General features: G+C 36.6%; 1 non-coding gene across 1 annotated transcript; it reads right to left on the bottom strand.

Annotated features, from left to right (window-relative positions):
- Positions 1-10,652: 10,652 nt before the first annotated feature.
- On the bottom strand, positions 10,653-10,760 carry LOC112711632 (small nucleolar RNA R71). The gene has a single exon (XR_003157560.1). It is a non-coding gene; the product is annotated as a small nucleolar RNA R71 (small nucleolar RNA).
- Between the last annotated feature and the right edge of the window lie 14,507 nt (positions 10,761-25,267).

Below are 25,267 nucleotides of genomic sequence, written 5' to 3'. Positions count from 1 at the left end.
TTTAGTATAAATAGCACTTTTTACTATTGTATTTCATCTTTGGATCATCTTTTGATCTTTTGATCAACTTTATGCTTGGCTGGCCTCTCGGCCGTGCCTAGGCTATTTTCTCTTATGTATTTTCCAACGGTGGAGTTTCTAAACCTCAAAGATTAAGGTGCGGAGCTCTACTGTTCTTCATGAATTAATGCAAGTACTATTGTTTCTCTTTCAATTCACGCTTACTTCTTCTCCAAGATATACCCTCGTACTTAATTCAGTTAAGTCAGAATGAAGGGGTGATTCGTGACAATCACCCACTATCTTTGTTACTCGCTTAGCAAAGATCCGCGTGCCTGACAACCACAAGTGGTCTACATGATGTTCAACGTAGTCATTGGACAACACTTGGAGTATAGTCTCTTGGGTCTTTGATCCACGGACCGAGTCCATGAGGTTAGAATCTTCGTGGTATAGGCTAGAACCAATTGGTAGCATTCCTGAGATCCGAAAAGTCTAAACCTTATCTGTGGTATTCCGAGTAGGATCTGGGATGGGATGACTATGACGAGCTTCAAACTCACAAATATTGGGTGCAGTGACAGTGTGCAAAAGGATAGAGAGATTCTATTCTGACACAAGTGAGAATCGACAAATGATTAGCCATGCGGTAGCTGTGCCTGGTATTTTTCATCCAAGACGAGAAATCTGACAGTTGATTAGTCGTACAGAAACCGTAGCTGGACCATTTTCACTGAGAGGATGGATGGTAGCCATTGATAACGGTGATCCACTAACATACAGCTTGCCATGGAAGGGAGCACACATGATTGGATGAAGACAATAGAAAAGCAAAGGTTCAGAAGCAACAAAGCATCTCCAAACGCTTATCTGAAATTCCCACTAAGGAATTACATAAGTATCTTTATTTTAATTTATGTTTTATTTGTCTTTCAATTATCAAATCTCATAACCATTTGAATCTGCCTGACTAAGATTTACAGGATGACCATAGCTTGCTTCAAGCCAGCAATCTTCGTGGGATCGTCCCTTACTCGCATAAGGTTTTATTACTTGGACGACCCAATGCACTTGCTGGTTAGTTGTACCGGAGTTGTGAAAAGTGTGAATCATAATTCCGTGCACCAGGGTTCAACCTTAATGAGCCCAACATTGTTTTTCCAACCACTACACAATTCTCTCCCATTCTTAACTCCACAAAGAGCTCTAAGTTGACCATCATTTTCAATCAAACCATATTCAAGTGAGAAAGTAAAGCTTAGGGATAAGAATTTTACCCACTTGAATGTTATGTTGGATGGTGACTTAGGAAGAGATACCTCTAATGGTTTTGCAAGTGTCATTCCTTATGCTCTTCCTTGATGAGTTCCACCTCTTGACAAATTCCTTCAACTTCTCCTTGCTTGTCAACTTCTTCCAACTCCTCATCATCATCAATCATATCAAATTTTGGAGGTTGTGTGAAGTCCACTTCAACATCAACTTCACATCCATTGGAAGAATATTCAACAAGGTCACCAATGTCACTTGGTGTAGAGTTGTCTTCAATGATGGAGCTTGCTTCTTGCTTAACTTCTTCCTCTTGGTAGCTTCCTTCCAATTCAATCTCTTCTTCATTGCTCGCCAAGGGTATGGGAGGTGAGGTATCTTCTTCTTTAATCTCCATGTCAAGCCCAATGAGGGAAGATTCAATTGTACATAAGAATTCATCAATGATTGAATCCATCTCCTGATCATTCTCTTCAAAATCTTCAATCATGATATGCTTTGGAGGTTGCACACCTTCCTCAACATCAATGTCAAGATTCTTGGAAGAGGGCTCTTTGATTCTACATTCCCATGGACATCCAACATCTCCTAGGTCTTTAACCACTTCTTCCGGCTCAATTGTCTCAACTTTCTCCCATTGTGTCAACTCTTGCTTCAACTCCTCTTCTTCACCTTGAAGCTCCAAACTCACTTCCTCACTCTGCTCCTTGATTGCTCCTCCACATTCAACAATGGGAGTGCCTTGATCATATAGGCTTAGGCAGAAGGCTATGTGACTAATGGCTTCATTCATAGTGGCCATCTTGGCTTCAAGCTCCTTAAACTCCTTTTCTATCCCCTCTTGTTGTCTTTGGATATGAGAGCCAATATCTCTTAGTTCTAGCATGAGGGCTTCATTGGGGGGCAGTGGTAGAAGGGAAGGTTCATTATTTGAGGGAAAGGTATTGTAGTTGGAAGGTGGTTCATATTGGTAAAATTTTTGAGGTGGTGTATGAGAAAATTGTGGTTCATGGGAGTATTGGTGTTGGAATGGTGGTGGCTCTAAGTATAGCTCATATGGTGGTTGGTTTGGTAGATATGGGTTAGGGTCATAAGGAGGTGTTTGGTGGTAGGGGCCTTGTGAGTAAGGTGGTTCAAAGTCATGTTGAGGGATGGTTCATAAGCATATGGTGGTGGTTGTTGACAACCACAATGAGGGTCACCACATCCATTAGATTGATATTCATTAGGAGTAGAATTATACCTATAAGGGATCGGAGGAGGTTGTTGCCAAGGAGGTTGATCAATCCTTTGAGGCTTCTCCCACCTTTGATTGTTCCATCCTTGATGCATATTATCATTATAGTTTCCATTTCCTACAACATAATTTGAGCCAAAATTATAGCCAAAGGGGTAAGAATTCATAATAGCAAATAAAACAAAGCTAATAAAAACAAGCAACAAAGTCCTAAAGCTAACAAAAACTAACAAATAAGCAAAAGGCAAACATATTCACAATATTCACAATAGCCAATAATATAACACCATTGCAATTCCTCGGCAACGGCGCCACTTGATGAAGAGGGAATTATTGTGTTGGTAAAGAAATTTCTCAATGAAATATCGTTGCAAGTATAGTTCTAAACCAACAAACAATCCTCCCAATCAAAATTTGGTTGTCACAAGTACAAACCCCAATGAAAATTAACCGAAGTATTTAAACCTCGGGTTGTCTCACAAGAAATTGCAATGAAGTGCTCAATTATTGGCTATAAAGGAATAAGGGGGTTTGATTTATAATTGGCAAGAAAAATAAATGACAAGAAAGTAAAATGAGAAGAACTAATAAAATAAACGAGAAGAACTCTTGGCTAGACATAGGTAATTGAGATCAGCATCCTTGTCTACAAACCATATATTGACAGTTATGAGAGACCAACCCATTAAGTCTACTCCTATGTTCGAAGTAAGTATAATGTCTACTTCAAGGCATTAAGTATGTTAACTAAGCTTGATCAATATCAATCCATAAGTCCTAACCTAGCTACCAATTGACTTAGTAGTAGGCTAGTGTCAATGGTTATCAAATTTACCACTAAAGGTTCTCAAATCACCAATTTAATAAGACTCAATGACTCAAGGTCACTCAATTCCCTTAGTCTAGGCCAAGAGTAAAGAAAAGTACTCAAAAACTAGAGCAAATATTTCATCAAACACCTAGAGTGCAATAAAAGTAAACATCACAAAATACAAGAATTAACAAAATCCATGACTAACATAAGCAAGAATTCAACAATAGCAACGAAGATAAACATAAAAGAAGACATGGAAACATAAAATTTCATTAGAAGGAATGAAGATCCAACAATGATTTATCAACATAAAAGAGAGCAAAATAAGAAATGACAAGTAAAAGTAGAAGAGCAAAGATGTAATAACAAAAAATTAAAAGGGAAAACTAAATCAAAACAAGAATTAAAAGTTGAATCTAAGGGGATTAAACCTAAACTAACCTAAATTCTAGAGATAAAGGAGAGCTTCTCTCTCTAAAATTCTAACATACAACATGATGAAAACTAAAATATGACTCCTTGGTTCATTCCCCTCCAATCCTTGGGTTCAATAGCACCAGAAATGAGATGGATTGGTACCAAATGCTTCAGAAATTGCTGGGCACGAGTTACTTTTAGTGAGTCACGCTGATCCTACGACGCGTGCGCGTGGAATGACGCATACGCATCCTTAAACGCCGGGCAACTATGGCAAATTTTATATCATTTTGAAGCATTGGATGTTAGCTTTTCAACCAAATTAGAAACGCCTCATTTGGACCTCTATAACTAGAGTTATGATCGATTTAGTACGAAGAGGTCAAGATTGACAACTTAGCAATTCCATCATTTCTTCATGAGTTCTCCATTTTTGCATGCTTTTTCTTCATTCCTTCAATCCAATCTTTGCCTTCTAAACCTTAAATCACTTAACAAACATATCAAGGCATTGAATAGAATTAAAGTGAATTAAATTTATCAATTTTTGGGCATAAAAAACCTGTTTTTACTCTTAAGCAAAAATTAGGGAGAGTTTACAAAACCATGCTATTTTAGTGAATAAATGTGAGATAAGTTGATAAAATCCCCTAAATTCAACACAAGATAAACCACAAAATTGGGGTTTATCACTAGCCACCACGTAGACTCGATACTCTCCTGACCCTATGTCGTAAGTGTAGCCGGACATTGTGAAAGTTCCGGATATGCTCGCCCCCATAAATATACACCAGTGAGGGTGTTGGATATATATATATGATGTTTATGTTATGAGATAACTCAAGTTGGGGATGCACGACAGAGGGACAGTCCAATTGTTAGCTACCAGGACTTGTCGGGCTGGCTTTATAACCGACAGATGAGACTCATCAGCCACTGGGACAGGCATGCATCATATGCATTATATGTGAATTGTCTTGATTACCTAATTGATTGCATTATTACTTGCTAATTGCTTAATTGTCTTATCTGCTTCTTACTTGTACATTCCTTGCTTGATTTACTTGTGCTTGCATCTCTGTTACTGTTGGCAGTAGGGAGGTTTGCAAGACATGGAAAGGTGATGTTAGTTAGTCTGAAGATACTTAAGTTAGTCGCCTATTTATGTTTCTTATGGTTTAGCATGTTTATGCACTTTGATTATAATCTAAAAGTTCTAGGATTGCCTTCGGCTTTCCCAGGACATTACATGTTAGATATTTTGGGCACCGTTACCATAATGAGAACCTCCGGTTCTCACCCATGCGGATTTTATGATTTTCAGATGTAGGACGTGAGGCTCCTCACTAAGGCATGCTGGAGACTTCCTTTTGCCAGAGATCCTTAATATCTTGGGATTTTATTTTGATCATTTTGTACTTGTTTAGATACTATATTCTCCACTGTATATATATATTTTGTATTATCTCCTCTTAGAGGTTATTTTGGAAAATTAGGTCCTGTATTTTGTCTTTTTGGGGTTTAATTTTGGATAGTTCTTATATATATGTGTGTGTGTGTGTGTGTGTGTGTGTGTGTGTGTGTGTGTGTGTGTGTGTATACTGTTATGCTCTGACTGGTTAATTTCACAAACCGAGTCCGGAGCCTTGATATATGTATTATTGGCACTCTTCTGTACATCCTTTCATGTTAGCTTATCCTTTATCTGTTTCATTTACATTATCGATCGGAGTGTTGCGCTTTTTGATTTAATGGTTTTGATTTATCCCTTTTTCTTCAAAGGCTCCTCGTTATAAACCTTTTTATACTACTATATATACTGAATTTTATTTATAGAGGTTGTAATACCTCACCACCTCTATTTTATGACTTAAGCATAAGACTCTGTGTGGTAGGGTGTTACAACAACAACAACAAAAATCGAAGAATTCAAGGAGGTTAGAACAGAGCATAACATAGTAAATTAAGAAAATAACATTGAATGCCTGAATCATATGGTAATATTTTATGCTATAGCAGAGCGGATTCAAAACTTAACAAAGCAGATTAAAAGATAAGAAGGCAAATTCAAAGCAGATTCAAGCATAATAAACAAATTAGTGAAAGCACAAGCACAAGAGACCAGATAGTAGAGGGAGACCAAAGGAGACTTAATTATCTTTGTTTAAATGCATGTGGTTAATATGTTTTTGTTTATAACCCTTCGTCACTTTGTTTAAATCATCTGAGGATGGAATGACAGCACTTAGTTATCTTTCCAATCTTGTGTTTGGGAATCCGTGAGTTGTAAATCCATGAGACTCATTAATCATAGTCACTTGTGCAAATTAATTAGCTCTCAAAGCAAGGAAATACAAAGATTAATTAGCGAGTGAGTGAGTGACGGTAAGAATGAAACCAACAATGAAATTCCCCACATAAGAGGGAAGAACAAAAGCAGAGCACAATCAATCTTAATATTAACATCGTAAGAATCAATTAGTATAGAATAAAAACAATAATATATAAGATGGATGGAATAACAACCTTTGATGAAGAACAAAGAAGGAGCCTGACAACTGAAAAGGGAGACGAGTTCACCTGCGCCGTAACAATAGCCAAACTCCCAAAATGTAAACCCTAAAATTGGAACCCTCTTAAATTTTAGAACCAAATGAAGTTGAATACATACCTTCTCGACGATGGTGAGCGAAGGGACGACGATGCTGACTGCAGACTCTTCCCGATGCGAGCACGCAATGAAGAGGAGCGATGGTTCTCAAGTGGTGAGTGAAGAAGAGGAGCAGTGAGTGTGGAAGAGGAGCTATGGTTCTGGTGGAGTGGCGAGTAGTGCGTGGTAAGTGGTGACGGCAAAAACTTCCTCCGATTTGGGATTGAGTGGCGCAAAGCGTTGGTAGTGAGAGTGAGTTCTTCTCTGATTTGGTGCCCTGGTGAGAGTGAAGTGTTACGTTGGTGGGTATATTGGTGAAAAGGGAAAAAAATGACTAAGTGTTGGGCATTTGGTCATAGGAAATACTTTTAAAACGCACCCAAAACTTAACAAATATGCTACCCTCTAAAAGCGTTATCTTTGATACAAAAAGTGAACCCATAGATATCAACCTACGGCTACGCTTTATAAGTGATTTCTATAATACCTAAGACTACAATTTTTAAATGATGCCACAATTGTGTAACCTTTTCTCTTATAAAAAGGCAATGATGAGCGGATAATTTGTACGCTTTTTGGCATTGTTTTTAGTATGTTTTTAGTATGTTTTAGTTAGTTTTTATTATATTTTTATTTGTTTTTAGTTAAAATTTACTTTTCTAGACTTTACTATGAGTTTGTGTATTTCTCTGTGATTTCAGGTATTTTCTGGCTGAAATTGAGGGAACTGAGCAAAAATCTTATTCAGAGGCTGAAAAGGACTGCAGATGCTGTTGGATTCTGACCTCCCTGCACTCGAAGTGAATTTTCTGGAGCTACAGAAGTTCGATTGGCACGCTCTTAACTGCGTTGGAAATTAGACATCCTGGGCTTTCCAGCAATGTATAATAGTTTATACTTTTCCCGAGATTTGATGGCCCAAATAGGCGTTCCAAGTCAGCTCAAGAATTCTGGCGTAAAACGCCGGAACTGGCACAAGAATGGGAGTTAAACGCCCAAACTGGCACAAAAGCTGGCGTTTAACTCCAAGAAGAGTCTCTACACCAAAATGCTTCAATGCTCAGCCCAAGCACACACCAAGTGGGCCCAGAAGTGGATTTTTATGTCATTTACTCATCTTTGTAAACCCTAAGCTACTAGTTCTCTACAAATAGGACCTTTTGCTATTGTATTAGACATCTTGGTAGCTATCTTTGAGTAGTCTTATGCTATCTTAGATCATGGGGGCTGGCCTCTCGGCCATGCCTAGACCTTGTTCTTATGTATTTTCAACGGTGGAGTTTCTACACACCATAGATTAAGGTGTGGAGCTCTGCTGTACCTCGAGTATTAATGCAATTACAATTGTTCTTCTATTCAATTCAGCTCATTCTTGTTCTAAGATATTCATTTGCACCCATGAACATGATGAATGTGATGATTATGTGACACTCATCATCATTCTCACTTATGAACGCGTGCCTGACAACCACCTCCATTCTACAAGCAAACAAGGCTTGAATGTTTATCTCTTGGATCCCTTAATCAGAATCTTCGTGGTATAAGCTAGAATTGATGGCGGCATTCAAGAAAATCCGGAAGGTCTAAACCTTGTCTGTGGTATTCTGAGTAGGATTCAATGATTGAATGACTGTGACGAGCTTTAAACTCGCTATTGTGGGGCGTTCGTGACAGACGCAAAAGAATCACTGGATTCTATTCCGACATGATTGAGAACCGACAGCTGAATAGCCGTGCTGTGACAGAGCGCGTTGAACATTTTCACTGAGAGGATGGGAGGTAGCCACTGACAACGGTGAAACCCTACATACAGCTTGCCATGGAAAGGAGTAAGAAGGATTGGATGAAGACAGTAGGAAAGCAGAGAGACGGAAGGGACAAAGCATCTCCATACGCTTGTCTGAAATTCTCACCAATGAATTACATAAGTATCTCTATCTTTATTTTATACTTTACTCATAAATCATTTATAACCATTTGAATCTGCCTGACTGAGATTTACAAGATGACCATAGCTTGCTTCATACCAACAATCTCCGTGGGATCGACCCTTACTCGCGTAAGGTTTATTACTTGGACGACCTAGTGCACTTGCTGGTTAGTTGTGCGAAGTTGTGATAAAGAGTTGAGATTGCAATTGAGTGTACCATGTTGATGGCGCCATTGATGATCACAATTTCGTGCACCAAGTTTTTGGCGCCATTGCCGGGGATTGTTTGAGTTTGGACAACTGACGGTTCATCTTGTTGCTTAGATTAGGTATTTTTCAGAATTTTTAAGAATGAATTCTAGTGTTTCAAGGTGATGTTTTCATCATCACCAAAGCTGATTGATTCTCATCAATTTAGCTTTTGAATGCAATGTCCTGCTGAAGCTTGGCTAGCCATGTCTAATTCCTTTAGACTAAAGGTTTAGACTAACATTGCATGATTCCTATAATTCTTATTAAAAATTTTGAATCTCTTTATTTTCTTCTCCATATAATTTTCAAAAAAAAACCAAAAAAATTACAAAATCATAAAAATCAAAAATATTTCTTGTTTGAGTCTAATGTCTCATTTTAAGTTTGGTGTCAATTGCATGTTTCTGTTCTTCTTGCATTCATTCATTTGTCTTCATTGATCTTCAAGTTGTTCTTGATGATTTACTTGCTCTGATCTTTAAATTCTCTTGTTTTGTGTGTTTTGTTGTTTCTCATATGCATTCTCAATTTGTTAGTGTCAGTAGTATACAAACTTCTAAGTTTGGTGTCTTGCATGCATTGTTTATTTGATTTTAGTTGCATTTTGATTTTTTCTCATCATTAAAAATCCAAAAAAAAATTTTAATTTGTGTCTTTTCAAGTCAATAATACAGAGAATTGAAGATTCAGAACATACAGCAGAGGAATTACACAGAAGAAGCTGGACGTTCAAAACGCCCAGTGAAGAAGGAAAACTGGCGTTTAAACGCCAGCCAGGGTGCCTGGCTGGGCGTTTAACGCCCAAAACGGTAGCAATTTGGGCGTTAAACACCAGAATGTATACCATTCTGGGGGTTTAACGCCAGGATGGCACAAGAGGGAAGATTTTGTTTTCAATTCAATTTTTTTTTCAAGTTTTCATAATTTTTCAAAATCAAATCTTTTTCAAATCATATCTTTCCAATCATATATTTTCAAAATCAATTTCTTTCCATTTTCAAAAATACTTGCTAACAATTAATGATTTGATTCAACATTTCAAGTATGTTGCCTTTTTCTGTTGCGAAAGGTTTAATGTTTGAATCATATCTTTTCTTGTTAGCCAAGTCACTGATTTTAAAAATCAAATCTTTTTAAATTATTTTTCAATCATATCTTTTTAAAACCATAACTTTTCAATCATATCTTCTTAATCACATCTTTTTCAAAATTATTTTCAAATCATATCTTTTTTATTTCCAATTTCAAAATCTTTTTCAAAAATTACTTAATTTCTTTCCCACTCTTGGTTTTCGAAAATCAATTACCATTTTTCAAAATTTCTTTTAATTAATTCACTTTAATTTTTGAAAATTTCTTCCCCTCTTCTCACATCCTTCTATTTATGGACTAACATGTACAATTCGAACTCTATCGAACTCTATCTTTCTAAGTTCGAATTCTTCTACCTCTTCCTTCTATTTTTCTTTTCCTCTGACACCTCAAGGAATCTCTATACTGTGACATAGAGGATTCCATATTTTCTTTTTCTCTTCTCTTTCATATGAGCAGGAGCAAAGACAAAAGCATTCTTGTTAAGGCTGACCCTGAACCTGAAAAGACCTTGAAGCGAAAGCTAAGAGAAGCTAAAGCACAACTCTCTGTAGAGGACCTAACAGAATTCTTCAAAGAAGAAGATATGGCAGCCGAAAACAACAACAATGCCAACAATGCAAGGAAGGTGCTGGGTGACTTTACTGCACCTACTCCCAACTTCTATGGGAGAAGCATCTCTATCCCTGCCATTGGAGCAAACAACTTTGAGCTTAAGCCTCAATTAGTTTCTCTAATGCAACAGAATTGCAAGTTCCATGGACTTCCATTGGAAGATCCTCATCAGTTTTTAGCTGAATTTTTGCAAGTCTATGACACTGTCAAGACCAATGGGGTTGACGCTGAGGTCTACAGACTTATGCTATTCCCTTTTGCAGTAAGAGACAGAGCTAGGATATGGTAGGACTCACAACCTAAAGAAAACCTGAACTCTTGGAAAAAGCTAGTCAATGCCTTCTTGGCAAAGTTCTTTCCACCTCAAAAATTGAGTAAGCTTAGAGTGGAAGTCCAAACCTTCAGACAGAAGGAAGGTGAATCCCTCTATGAAGCTTGGGAAAGATACAAACAATTGATCAGAAAGTGTCCTTCTGACATGCTTTCTGAATAGAGCATCATAGGTATCTTCTATGATGGTCTGTCTGAACTGTCCAAGATGTCATTGGATAGCTCTGCTGGAAGATCTCTTCATCTAAAGAAGATGCCTGCAGAAGCTCAAGAACTCATTGAAATGGTTCAAATAACTAATTCATGTACACTTCTGAAAGGAATCCTGTGAACAATGGGACGAATCAGAAGAAATGAGTTCTTGAGATTGATACTCTGAATGCTATATTAGCTTAGAACAAAATATTGACTCAACAAGTCAAAATGATTTCTCAAAGTCTGTCTGGAATGCAAGCTGCACCAGGCAGTACTAAGGACGCTTCATCTGAAGAAGAAGCTTATGATCCTGAGAACCCTTCAATGGAAGAGGTGAATTACATGGGAGAACCCTATGGAAACACCTATAATCCTTCATGGAGAAATCATCCAAATCTCTCATGGAAGGATCAACAGACACCTCAACAAGGTTTCAACAACAATAATGGTGGAAGAAACAGGTTTAGCAATGGCAAGCCTTTTCGATCATCTTCTTAGCAACAGACAGAGAATTCTAAGCAGAGCCACTCTGACTTAGCAACCATGGCCTCTGATCTAATCAAAACCATTCAAAGTTTCATGACTGAAACAAAGTCCTCCATTAGAAACTTGGAGGCACAAGTGGGTCAGTTGAGTAAGAAAGTTACTAAACTCCCTCCTAGTACTCTTCCAAGCAATACAGAAGAAAATCCAAAAGGAATGTGTAAGGCCATCAACATGGCCGAATTTGGAGAGGAGGAAGAGGCAGTGATCGCCACTGAGGAAGACCTCAATGGACATCCACTGGCTTCCAATGAGTTCCCTAATGAGGAACCATGGGAATCTGAGGCTCACACTAAGACCATAGAGATTCCATTGGATTTACTTCTGCCATTCATGAGCTCTGATGAGTATTCTTCCTCTGAAGAGGACGAAGATGTCACTGAAGAGCAAGTTGCTAAGTACCTTGGAGCAATCATGAAGGTAAATGACAAGTTATTTGGTAATGAGACTTGGGAGGATGAACCCCCTTTGCTCACCAAAGAACTGGATGACTTGACTAAGCAGAGATTACCTCAAAAGAGACAGGACCCTGGAAAGTTCTCAATACCTTGTACAGTAGGCACCATAACCTTCAAAAAGGCTCTGTGTGACCTAGGGTCAAGCATAAACCTCATGCCTCTCTCTGTAATGGAGAAGCTAGGGATCTTTGAGGTACAAGCTGCAAGAATCTCACTAGAGATGGCAGACAATTCAAGAAAACAAGCTTATGGACTTGTAGAGGATGTTCTGGTAAAAGTTAAAGACCATTACATCCCTGCTGATTTCATAGTCCTAGAGACTGGGAAGTGCATGGATGAATCCATCATCCTTGGCAGACCCTTCCTAGCCACAGCAAAGGCTGTGATTGATGTTGACAGAAGAGAATTGATCATTCAAGTGAATGAAGAATCCTATGTGTTTAAGGCTCAAGGATATCCCTCTGTAACCATAGAGAGGAAGCATGAAGAGCTTCTCTCAAAACAGAGTCAAACAGAGCCCCCACAGTCAAACTCTAACTTTGGTGTTGGGAGGCCTCAACCAACTTCTAAGTTTGGTGTTGAACCCCCACATTCAAACTCTAAGTTTGGTGTTGGGAGGTTCCAACATTGCTCTAAGTATCTGTGAGGCTCTATGAGAGCCCACTGTCAAGCTACTGACATTAAATAAGCGCTTGTTGGGAGGCAACCCAATGTTATATTTATCTATTTTCTTTTGTTATTTTATGTTTTCTATAGGTTGATGATCATGGGAAGTCACAAAATCAATTGAAAAAGCAAAAATAGAATGAAAACCAGAAAGAAAAATAGCACACCCTGGAGGAAAATCCTGCTGGTGTTTAAACACCAGTAAAGGCAGCAAATGGGCGTTTAACGCCCAGTCTGCCACCATTTTGGGCGTTTAACGCCAGAAAGGGGCAATAGACTGCCGTTAAACGCCAGGAAAGGGCAAGAAGTTGGCGTTAAATGCCAGAAATGGGCACCAGCCCGGCGTTTAACGCCAGAATTGGCATAAAGAGCATTTTTGCTCGCCACTTGGTGCAGGGATAAATTTTCTGTGACACCTCAGGATCTGTGGACCCCACAGGATCCCCACCTACCCCACCACTCTCTCTCTTCTTCACCCATTCACCAATCACCTCAACACCTCTTCCCCAAAAATCCCTCACCTATCAAATCCCACTATTCTCTTCACCACTCACATCCATCCTTCATAAAACCCCACCTACCTCACCATTCAAATTCAAACCACTTTCCCTCCCAAACCCACCCATACATGGCCAAACCATACAACCCCTCTCCACTCCTATATAAACCCATCTTCACTCCTTCATTTTCACACAACCTAAACACTACTTCTCCCCCTTGGCCGAACCACAAAGCCACTTCCATCTCCTCTATTTCTTCTTCTTCTACTCTCTTCTTTCTTCTTTTGCTCGAGGATGAGCAAACCTTCTAAGTTTGGTGTGGTAAAAGCATTGCTTTTTGTTTTTCCATAACCATTTATGGCATCTAAGGCCGGAGAAACCTCTAGAAAGAGGAAAGGGAAGGCAAAAGCTTCCACTTCTGAGTCATGGAAGATGGAGAGATTCATCTCAAGGGTGCATCAAGACCGCTTCTATGAAGTTGTCGCCATGAAGAAGGTGATCCCCGAGGTCCCTTTCAAACTCAAAAAGGGTCAACTTTGATCAAAGGTTGGACCAAGTCCTCATAGATATTTGTGAAGAGGGCGCTCAATGGAAGAGAGATTCAAGAGGGAAGCCGGTTCAACTAAGAAGGCATGACCTCAAGCCCATCACCAAGAAAAGGGTGGAGCAAACAGGAGATCCCACTCATAGACATGAGCATGAGGAAATTCCTCATCATGAAATCCCTGAGATGCCTCAAGGGATGCACTTTCCTCCACAAAACTATTGGGAGCAAATCAACACCTCCCTATGAGAATTGAGTTCCAACATGGGACAACTAAGGGTGGAGCACCAAGAACATTCCATTCTCCTCCATGAAATTAGAGAAGATCAAAGAGTCATGAGAGAGGAGCAACAAAGGAAAGGAAGAGACATTGAGGAGCTCAAGCACTCCGTAAGATCTTCAAGAGGAAGAACAAGCCGCCATCACTAAGGTGGACCCGTTCTTTAATCTCCTTGTTCTTTAATTTCCTATTTTTCGAATTTTTATGCCTATGTTTATCTATGTTTGTGTCTTATGATCATTAGTGTCTTAGTGTCTATGCCTTAAAGTTATGAATGTCCTATGAATCCATCACCTTTCTTAAATGAAAAATGTTCTTAATTGAAAAGGAGAAGAATTGCATGAATTTTGAATTTTATAGCAGATTAATTATTTTGATGTGGTGGCAATACTTTGACTTCTGAATGTATGCTTGAACAGTGCATATGTCTTTTGAATTTGTTGTTCATGAATGTGGGATCTTGAAAGAATGATGAAAAAGGAGACATGTTACTGAAGATCTGAAAAATCATAAATATGATTCTTGAAGCAAGAAAAAGCAGTGAATTCAAAAAAAAAAAAGATAGTACATGCGAAAAAAAAAGAGAAATAATAAAGTTGTGATCCAAGGCAAAAAGAGTGTGCTTAAGAACCCTGGACATCTCTAATTGGGGACTCTAGCAAAGCTGGGTCATAATCTGAAAAGGTTCACCCAGTTATGTGTCTGTGGCATGTATGTATCCGGTGGTAATACTAGAAGACAGAGTGCTTTGGGCCACAGCCAAGATTCATAAAGTAGCTATGTTCAAGAATCATCATACTTAACTAGGAGAATCAATAACACTATCTGGATTCTGAGTTCCTATAGAAGCCCATCATTCTGAATTTCAAAGGATAAAGTGAGATGACAAAACTATTCAGAGGCAAAAAGCTAAAAGCCCCGCTCATCTAATTAATACTGATCTTCATAGATGTTTTTGGAATTCATTGCATATTCTCTTCTTTTATTCTTATTTGATCTTCAGTTGCTTGGGGACAAGCAACAATTTAAGTTTGGTGTTTTGATGAGCGGATAATTTGACGCTTTTTGGCATTGTTTTTAGTATGTTTTTAGTATGTTTTAGTTAGTTTTTATTATATTTTTATTAGTTTTTAGTTAAAATTCACTTTTTTGGACTTTACTATGGGTTTGTGTATTTTTCTGTGATTTCAGGTATTTTCTGGCTGAAATTGAGGGACCTGAGCAAAAATCTGATTCAGAGGCTGAAAAGGACTGCAGATGCTGTTGGATTCTGACCTCCCTGAACTCGAAGGGGGTTTTCTGGAGCTACAGAAGCCCAATTCGCGCGCTCTCAACTGCGTTGGAAAGTAGACATCCTGGGCTTTCCAGCAATGTATAATAGTCCATACTTTGCCCGAGATTTTATGGCCCAAATAGGCGTTCCAAGTCAGCTCAAGAATTCTGGCGTAAAATGCCGGAACTGGCACAAGAATGGGAGTTAAACGCCCTAACTGGCACAAAAGCTGACGTTTAACTCCAAGAAGAGTCTCTACACCAAAATGCTTCAATGCTCAGCCCAAGCACACACCAAGTGGGCCCGGAAGTGGATTTTTATGTCATTTACTACCCTAAGCTACTAGTTCTCTACAAATAGGACCTTTTGCTATTGTATTAGACATCTTGGTAGCTATCTTTGAGTAGTCTTATGCTATCTTAGATCATGGGGGCTGGCCTCTCGGCCATGCCTAGACCTTGTTCTTATGTATTTTCAACGGTGGAGTTTCTACACACCATAGATTAAGGTGTGGAGCTCTGCTGTACCTCGAGTATTAATGCAATTACTATTGTTCTTCTATTCAATTCAGCTCATTCTTGTTCTAAGATATTCATTCGCACCCAAGAACATGATGAATGTGATGATTATGTGACGCTGATCATCATTCTCACTTATGAACGCGTGCCTGACAACCACCTCCGTTCTACGAGCAAACAAGGCTTGAATGTTTATCTCTTGGATCCCTTAATCGGAATCTTCGTGGTATAAGCTAGAATTGATGGTGGCATTCAAGAGAATCCGGAAGGTCTAAACCTTGTCTGTGGTATTCTGAGTAGGATTCAATGATTGAATGACTGTGACGAGCTTCAAACTCGTGATTGTGGGGCGTTAGTGACAGACGCAAAAGAATCACTGGATTCTATTCCGACATGATCGAGAACCGACAGCTGAATAGCCGTGCTGTGACAGAGCGCGTTGAATATTTTCACTGAGAGGATGGGAGGTAGCCACTGACAACGGTGAAACCCTACATACAGCTTGCCATGGAAAGGAGTAAGAAGGATTGGATGAAGACAGTAGGAAAGCAGAGAGACGGAACGGACAAAGCATCTCCATACGCTTATCTGAAATTCTCACCAATGAATTACATAAGTATCTCTATCTTTATGTTATACTTTATTCATAAATCATTTATAACCATTTGAATCTGCCTGACTGAGATTTACAAGATGACCATAGCTTGCTTCATACCAACAATCTCCGTGGGATCGACCCTTACTCGCGTAAGGTTTATTACTTGGACGACCCAGTGCACTTGCTGGTTAGTTGTGCGAAGTTGTGATAAAGAGTTGAGATTGCAATTGAGCGTACCATGTTGATGGCACCATTGATGATCACAATTTCGTGCACCAGGCAACACAGAGAAAAGCGTAGCCTATTCATAGAATAGGCTACGTTTTTCAAATATAGCTTAAAAAAGTGTGGCTAAATGGGTATTTTTCTTGTAGTGTAAATTTTTTTAAAAAATTACTTCATCTTTTATTAAACAATATAAAATTATTGAAATACATCTAAAAATTTTAAGAGTTAATTTTTTTTAATAGTAGGTGTGCACCAGTTTTTACGAAATAATTTTTCTTAAGAGTATTTGTTACATCTAATAATCTAAACACATCTAAAAATTTAAATAACTTAAATTTTAGTACGTGTGCACCATTCTTTAAGAGTTAATTTTTTTATATACAAAAAACAAATAGATACGATACAATTTAAATAAAAAAATATCTAAGTAACTTAGATCATAAACCTATAACATAAAACTATAAGAAAATGTTTTTGAATAGAACTTAAATTTTAAATATATTAATAAAAAGTTTACTACTAACTGTTACAAAAAAATAAATTATTTACTAATGAATAAAAAAATCATCAACTCATTAAAAAAATGATATTATAGAAATATATAATGAACATTTAAAAAAATAGCGAATAGATATTATTTGACACAAAAAACCTAACAATAAAAGCCTCTTTAAAAAACGTATATAACAATTAAAAAGTTTTTAGCAAATAAGTTCTAAGCTTAAAATAAATCATTTTTTATACAGAAGAATTGTATAATTTTTCTACATCTTTTGCTCCTCTATGAATTTAACAAAATTTTGAACAAAAAATTCATATAGTATAGAGAAGAAACTACTTACCAAATTATATTTTTTTGAAAAACTTCTTTGTAAATAACATTTGACGTGAGGTTACAGATTTCATCATCTTCATTAGATAATAATATCTTCAATCCTGATCTTGTCGTCACTCTGGATATTGCAATATACAACTGACCATGAGAAAAAACTACTCTTCAAAGATATATAATGACTAGAGCTAATGTTTGCCCTTGACTATTGTTAATAGTCATTGCAAAACAAAGACTAACTAGAAACTTTCTACACTGAAATTTAAACAGGATACCAGGATCACTGGGTATTAAATTCATCCGAGGAATAAAAACTTTGTCACCAATGTTACTTTCAGACACAATTTCAGCAACAATAATGTTCTCTCCAAGATCTTGAACAATGAGTCGAGTTCCATTACACAATCCATTTGCTTGATCTATGTTCTGTAACAAAATAATGGGAACACCTTTCTTCAATTTAAGAGCATGTTTTTGTATCCCAGAACATGTAATCTGGTTCAAAAACTCAGTTGTCAACCAATCAGTGTCAATCTCATCTTGACAATCACTTCAACAAATAGAGTGAGAACTCAAATAAACCTTCTCAGACCCAGGAAAACTGTCAACAACAAAGTCATTTATCTGTTGCACAATATCAACAGTAGGAGCAATAACTATGGTAACTATGGTAATGTATATATATTAAATAAGCTGAAATCATGGATAAGGTTATCTAAGCTGAGTTACCGAATCCAGTTAGATTTCCAAAGTTGTATAGTGTTGTTACCAAATATATGATTCATGGTCCTTGTGGTAAATTAAGACCTTCTTCTCCTTGCATGAGAAATGGTGGCTGTTCTAAATTCTATCTCAAGAATTTTGTTGACGCGACAGGTTTTGATAAGGATGGCTATCCAATATATAGAAGGCGAGATATGGGGATTAAGTATAAAATAAATGGTGTGGATGTGGATAATTGATTTGTTGTTCCTTATAATTCTATGCTCCTTATGAAATATCGAGCTAATATCAATTTGGAGTTTTGTAACAAGTCAAACGTCATCAAGTATTTGTTTAAATATACAAATAAGGGACCAGACCGCGTCACTGCGTCAATTAGAAATGTACAAACTCAGGAACACGGTGGTCAAGATGTTGATGAGATTAAGCAATTCTATGACTGTCGCTATCTAGCGCCTTGTGAATATTCTTGGAGACTATTTGTATTTGATATTAATCATAAGTGGCCATCTGTTTAGTGGTTGATATTCCATTTGCCTGGAAAGCAGAATCTATTATTTATTGATCATGATAAGATTCCTAAAATTGTTGAGAAGAACAAGTATAAGGAGAAATAACTATGGTAATGTTTGTATTATTCATTTATCTATTAGTCATTTTGTTTAATTTTGCATATATAACTCATTATTAAATAAGGAGAAATAACCACATAAAATTTACCCGCATTCACAGGTCCAATGAAGACTCCATCCTTCAAATCAATCATCAAAGATTGAATTTTCAACTCAAACAACCTGCATGCAAGATCAGGTCGATCAGATATAGCAATACGAGACCGTTCAGTGTATCTTTGAAACTCTAGCCAACTCAGGTTGCAAGTTATAGTAATAAATAAATCAAGATAACCATATTGTTTGCAAATAGACATAGCATCTTGACAATTGTTAAACATATATCTTCTACCCCCAATAAAAGAAGTCAGTAACAAAATCCTGGTTCCAATGGAACACGCATCAACATCTCCTCGTTCCATGGCTTCTTCAACCCTTTGCAAGATGTGAGATCTTATATTCTTCTGGTCAAATCTAATATACATAAGACGCTGAGATTCAACCATACTAAACGAATCAATAATAAATTATTGAAATAACCTTCTAGACTTGAGTATCATCCCAAACTCATTTTCTCGGTCTTGGATTCGAAAACAAACAAATTCTCGTAGAGAAACTCTTTATCTTTTTGGTATATTTTCTCTACTTCTAACACAACGGTATGGTATATCTTCCTAATATCCGTCTTTGCCATACGGAAATAGCAAGTGATATTGCAACGGCTAGTACAACCTATGTGTCTCATGAATGCGTTTTAAGTCTCCATTCCTCCACTCAACAATAATATCACGTGCAGTATCCGACCCATCAAAATCCCCAATAATAAGACCAACAATTTTTGAAACTGTGAGCTCATGATACACTCGAGGGTCTGCTGCTCGATGTCCAAACAAACGAATGGAAAAAGCCTTAGTAGGACGTTGCTGATAGAACTCTTTGGCCATTCGAAAAGATTTGGCAACAACATTATTTTCATCAAGCATCTTCAATAAATCTTCAATTAATGTTGAATCCAAAGAACCCGTACGACTGCTAAAGCTACATATAAAAACAATTGTCAAGTACAAACATATAAAAACTAATGGAAAACAAATATGAAAATACAACAATTGGGATTTCATCAACCATACTCAAACCATACCAAAAAAGTCCCTCTCTATTTGCTAGCTCATTCTCAGTGTCAAAAATATACAAGTGAGCAAATTTCGGTTGCTGCCCAGGCACGAGAATTAAACTACCAATTATATGGTAATTCTGGCCACCGAGAATAAATTGTGGTGGACCTGATCCATTACTAAGAGATGTGTCAATCCTTCCACCAATAGAAGTAAAGCAAAACAAATTATTATATACCCGAATGTTCTTAAAAAAATGTTTACTCCTTGGATCATTTCCACTTAAGAGCGAAACCAACAATTCAGGTGGCTCCTTCAACAATGGCATTTGCACTTTCCCTTTAAGGCAACACATTGAAAATACTGGTTAACTAACTTTAGATTCTCTGATAACACGTTCAGCATACCAAAAGCCGCACCACACCATGTGCAAGTGTAATTACAATCACCATGGTCCAAGTATCCTATTTATAAAATAATGAACATTAATGTTCTATTATATGTTAAAGGAAACAAAATTTACCGATTAACATAGAGAAGAAAGAAAAAGTCTTGGCATTATTTACTAAGACCAAACACAAACCTTTCATCTCACTTGATGCAAACAATACATGGTCATTAATATCAAGAAAGTTTGTGAATACATCATCGAGGATATCATGCATAACACCTTCATCTAACAAAGAACATTTATGTAGTCATAAAAAATTAGCTTAAAGAATAAAATAATATCAATACTCATTTATTATAAACAACTATTTATAAGAACATACTGAACATACTTGCTTACACATATGTATATACCTCCATTAGTATATATTGATCCAACACAAGTTAGCATACTCTGAGATAAAAAGGCCGGTTGAGCTATATAAAAAAAATAGAAAGAAAAATAAAAACATTTGTGAGATACCCTAGCTAAGTAATACATCATTTGTTAAAGAAACAATAATTGACAAAAGAATCAACTAACCATTTCTTATTCCAAATGTCTCATCTTTTTTCTTCTTCATTGCCAATTTTCTTCTCTTTCTAGCATCTATAGATGATTCACTCATAGTATTGTTTGGTAAAGAATGATAACACAAGGAACAATAATTAAATGGAATGTCCAAACCAAATAAAAAAGAACAACCTTTGGTTTCATATGAAAGAGAAATAGACTACCCTAGTTGAATAGGACATTTTAGCAAGTAGACCTCTTTGCCTAAGCAATTATAGTCTACCAATTTTAATAAAAAAAAATCCTACTTTAGGGGCATGAGATGTGATGGATAAAAAAGAATGTAGTTTTTTAATACCTAAGCTATATTAACCATTCTAGGCATAATGCACCTATGAAATCCATCAAACAAAAGAAATGACCAAAAGGTCACTTCCAACTTGTGATGGATAAAAAAGAAAGAACTTTTTTAATACCTAAGCTACATTAACCATTCTAGGCAAAATGCACCTAAGAAATCCATCAAACAAAAGAAATGACTAAAAGATCACTTCCAACTTGTTCAATATAGATATATCAAGAAAGTACAAATCAATTCAACAACACATGAATATTCAGTCATCTAAATACCATAAAGCATTCACTTAGCAAAACCACGTAAGTTAAACTAAATTGTGGAATGAGATATTTTTATATCATAAAAGGGCTACTGCATTTTATTGAATTTCAAAGAAATAAGTACAAACATAAAGGGCTAAATAGCTAATTTGCCTAGTGGCTAATGATATTGTGTCCACACCCTAGCACTTAATCTATTACATGAGAAAGATGCCTAAAAAATAATGCATCAAATGTTATTACATGGACACAACCAAAATACCTAATGCCCTAGATTAGTCCTAATCAGTAGCTCTAGTTAACTGCCATAGGCAGCCACCTCAATTAACCCCCTGTCTAGAGGAGCCATCATTCCCCGAGCCACGAGACTTATCAGCTTCAACAAATTGCAGCCTCAAGGATCTTCTCAACCTCTTCAATGAAGGCTTCACATATTTCTCAGCATCAAGAGAGCCTCGATTAAGGCCAACCACATATTCCTAGTGTAAATAATTGCATGAAAATAGAAACCTAATTAGAGAGATAATTAATGAGTTCTAGTCAAAGGAACTTGATCATAAAATTAAGCGCCCTGTCAAAAAAAATTGCAACACTACTCACCTCTTCACTTTCATCAACTTCATCACATGAATTTTCAAAATTATCCACTTCATTTAACTTATCCATGACAGCATCAACAAACTTTTTCTTGAGGAGAGGGCACAATTAAATGACACAACATATTAGGTTCAATTTAAACACAACTCAAAAAAGGGTGAAAAATAAAATAGAAAAAATGATAGAAGAAACTGGAAGCATGGAACCTTAGCATCTTCATCAGCTCCCAAGTCAACAACACTTGATTCTTTTTGTGTACATTGAGGCAAACCAGCAAAGAGCACAAAGCAGTTGGAAGGAATCAATCCCAAATTTGGTGATTTGGTAACCTTAGAGGGTTCCCCAAATGATCCTTCTCCTTTTGGTACAAACTCAGCCTTGGATAATATAAAGCACATCTGATATAAGACATGAATAAAGGTGGAATAGCCAAAAAATAAAAAATTTAAGAAAGAATTTATTAAAATGAAACAATAGGTTCGAATTTCATTTTATACCTTTTCGGGACTCAAATCTGAACTAGAGAGCTCAAACATTCCAACTATTACAGCATCATCACAAACACGCCTCATTGGATAAGTCCTTTTGAATTTCTCCATCCTAACAGGCCTACTAAGAACCTTGAACAGCATAGTTTTTCCAACAATTTCTTGGAATATAGGACGAGACTGTGTGCCAAACACAACTTATGAACAATATAAAACAGACATAACAGAAAAAATGTATTGGTAGAAACCGAAGGATAAGAAAAATCTTTAACAATAAACTCAGCATATAAAAAGAATATAGCATTCAATTGACTTACATCAACATCCTTAAGATGTTGTTCAAATAGCTGGGCACAAGTCTTATTCAGTAGGTAACTTGCCTCACGATCAAAGAGGACAAAAATAGAAACACCAGTGGAATCCTCAACCAACACCTTCACTCTAAACCTGGATTTTTTTAAAATGCACAACAACACTGGCCTAGGTTAACAACTACGCATAAATAATTCATAATTTTATAAAGCACAAAGGAAGCATTGGAAAATATTTATACCTAGGAGTCACATTTGTAACATGGATGTTGCAAAATTGACAAAAGTAAATCCCAGATTTTGCCTGAACACCTCTGCCACGCACACAAGCAGAGTACCACTGATGAATCCATATTTGACGATATATTTTGGTTTGATTTGAGTGGATTTCATCATATAAACCCACATTTATTCATCCAAATATCATACTTTTGTGTTCTCTCCCTAAATTGAGCTTAATTGTGAAAACATGCTATTTTGTGCCTAATTTAATCAATTTTATCCCACTTTCATCCCATTCAATGCCTTCATGGTTTTGGTGAGTGATTTCAGGTGTAATGGGTTGGAATAGCTTGATAAGAGTGGAGGAAAAGCATGGAATTGGGAGAAAACATGGAGAAAACAAAGGAGAAGCACACAGCTATGTGTGCGTACGCACAACTCTCTATGCGTACGCACAAGAGAAAATTTCAGCATGTGTGCGCACACACACACCTGTGCATACGCACAAGTCCCAACGCGTGACTTCATTAAAAAGTCACGCAGCTCGTGATTTTGGGGCTCTTTTGGCCCATTTCTGAAGGCTTGGATGCTAAAATCAAAGGCTATATAAAGGGGCAACATCTCATATGAAGGCATTAGGTTTTTAGTGTGTAGATTAGATAGAAAATGCATAGTAGGAGTAGGAGTAGTGTAGCATACAAATTTCTCTCTTAGGGTTTTAATTAGGTTTTGAATGTAGCATTTTATAGTTCAATCTTGTTCTTGGATTTTGCTATCTCATTGTAAGTATTTCCTTCATTTTCCCTTTATTACATTACTTGTTCTACACTTCTTCTATTTTAATTTCCTTTGTCAATATATACATAGTTTTGTAATTTTGAATTTCAAGTTGGTTAATTTGATGTTTGATGATTATTACATGTTTGTTTGAGTTTCTTTTATTGATTTTGAGAATTTGTGGTTCATAGCTTACATTAGTTTACCAATTTTGCCATGTTTTATGATTATGCTCACTATGTGTTTGATGAAATGGCAATTATGATTATGGGGTAAATTTCCACCCCTTGACTTGGGAAAAATGAGTTTATGTATTACTAGAGCTATAATATCCAATATTTAGTGATAATTCTTGGGTTGTTAGTTGTTATTGTTTCCACTAACACTAGTTTCTTACTAAGGTAATTAGTAAGTTAGCTAGGATTTATGGATTAATAACAATTATGCTCACTTGACTTAGTCTTCGATGTTAAGGGTTGACTTAGTGAGATTAATCCATCATAACTATCATAGTTGTAGTTATGGCAAAGAAGGGATTCCATAACTCATTCCAAGTCAATGTTTCATTTATGTTTTGAACCATTTTTCCTACACTTTATAGCATTACTTGTCCATATTACATACATAGTTCCTTAATTCCTTCATTAGTTTGTTAATTAAAATTTTGTCTCGTTCTTTTATCTCTTTATTATTTGCTTTCATTATTGAAAACCCCCTTTGCTTTCCACAACCAAAATTGTGCGCTTATTGTCACTAGTTCCTAGGAAAGACGACCCGGGAGTCTAAATACTCTCGGCTAATTTTGTATTAAATTGTGACAATATCTTGAATTAAATTTTGATTAGGGTCAATTGTTGGTTTGGAGCTATACTTGCAACGAAAATCTATTTTGTGAAAATCCGAACCCACTCTAGGCCTCTATCAACCACCAAGGACCATCCGCATTTATTTTAGCTATTTTCGCTAGTACAACAAAAGTTCCAGCCTAAAAATATAAGACCAGGTCTATAAATGTTAAGACATTATAACCAAAGATAGTTGTAATACAAACTAAAACTAAAAAACTAAAATAAATACTAACAGCATAGTATGTTCAAGTACAAAGGAGGACAAAAGGATAATATTGTTCCAAAACAAAGCAGTATTTACTAACGAATAGAAAAAGAAAATTTAACACAAATTATCAAGAGTAAAGATGATAAAAAAAATTAAAGTTGTTCCAACCCGGCTGTTAGCATCAAGCGACTTCAGAGTACACTGATGGTGTATTTTTGGAAAATTAGATTTCCAACACACGAATCTAACCGACAAGTATACCGGGTCGCATCAAGTAATAATAACTCACTTGAGTGAGGTCGATCCCACAGGGATTGAAGAATTGAGCAATTTTAGTTTAGTGGCTGATTTAGTCAAGCAGACAAGAGTTGATTTGAATGATTTGTATCTGATAGAAGCTAGATTGCATGAAATGTAAAGGGAGAGGGGAAGTTGACAAGAATTTAAAGTGCAGAAGAACTAAAGAGCTTAATCTTAAAGAACAAGTAAAGTAAATGACAGTGACTTAGATCACAGGAAATGTAAATTGCTTGAATCATAAAGGGGTCAGGGAGTTGGAAATGCA

This window comes from Arachis hypogaea, chromosome 1 (assembly GCF_003086295.3).
Source record: "Arachis hypogaea cultivar Tifrunner chromosome 1, arahy.Tifrunner.gnm2.J5K5, whole genome shotgun sequence".
Lineage (NCBI taxonomy): Eukaryota > Viridiplantae > Streptophyta > Magnoliopsida > Fabales > Fabaceae > Arachis > Arachis hypogaea.
This window is presented reverse-complemented; position numbering and strand designations above follow the sequence as displayed.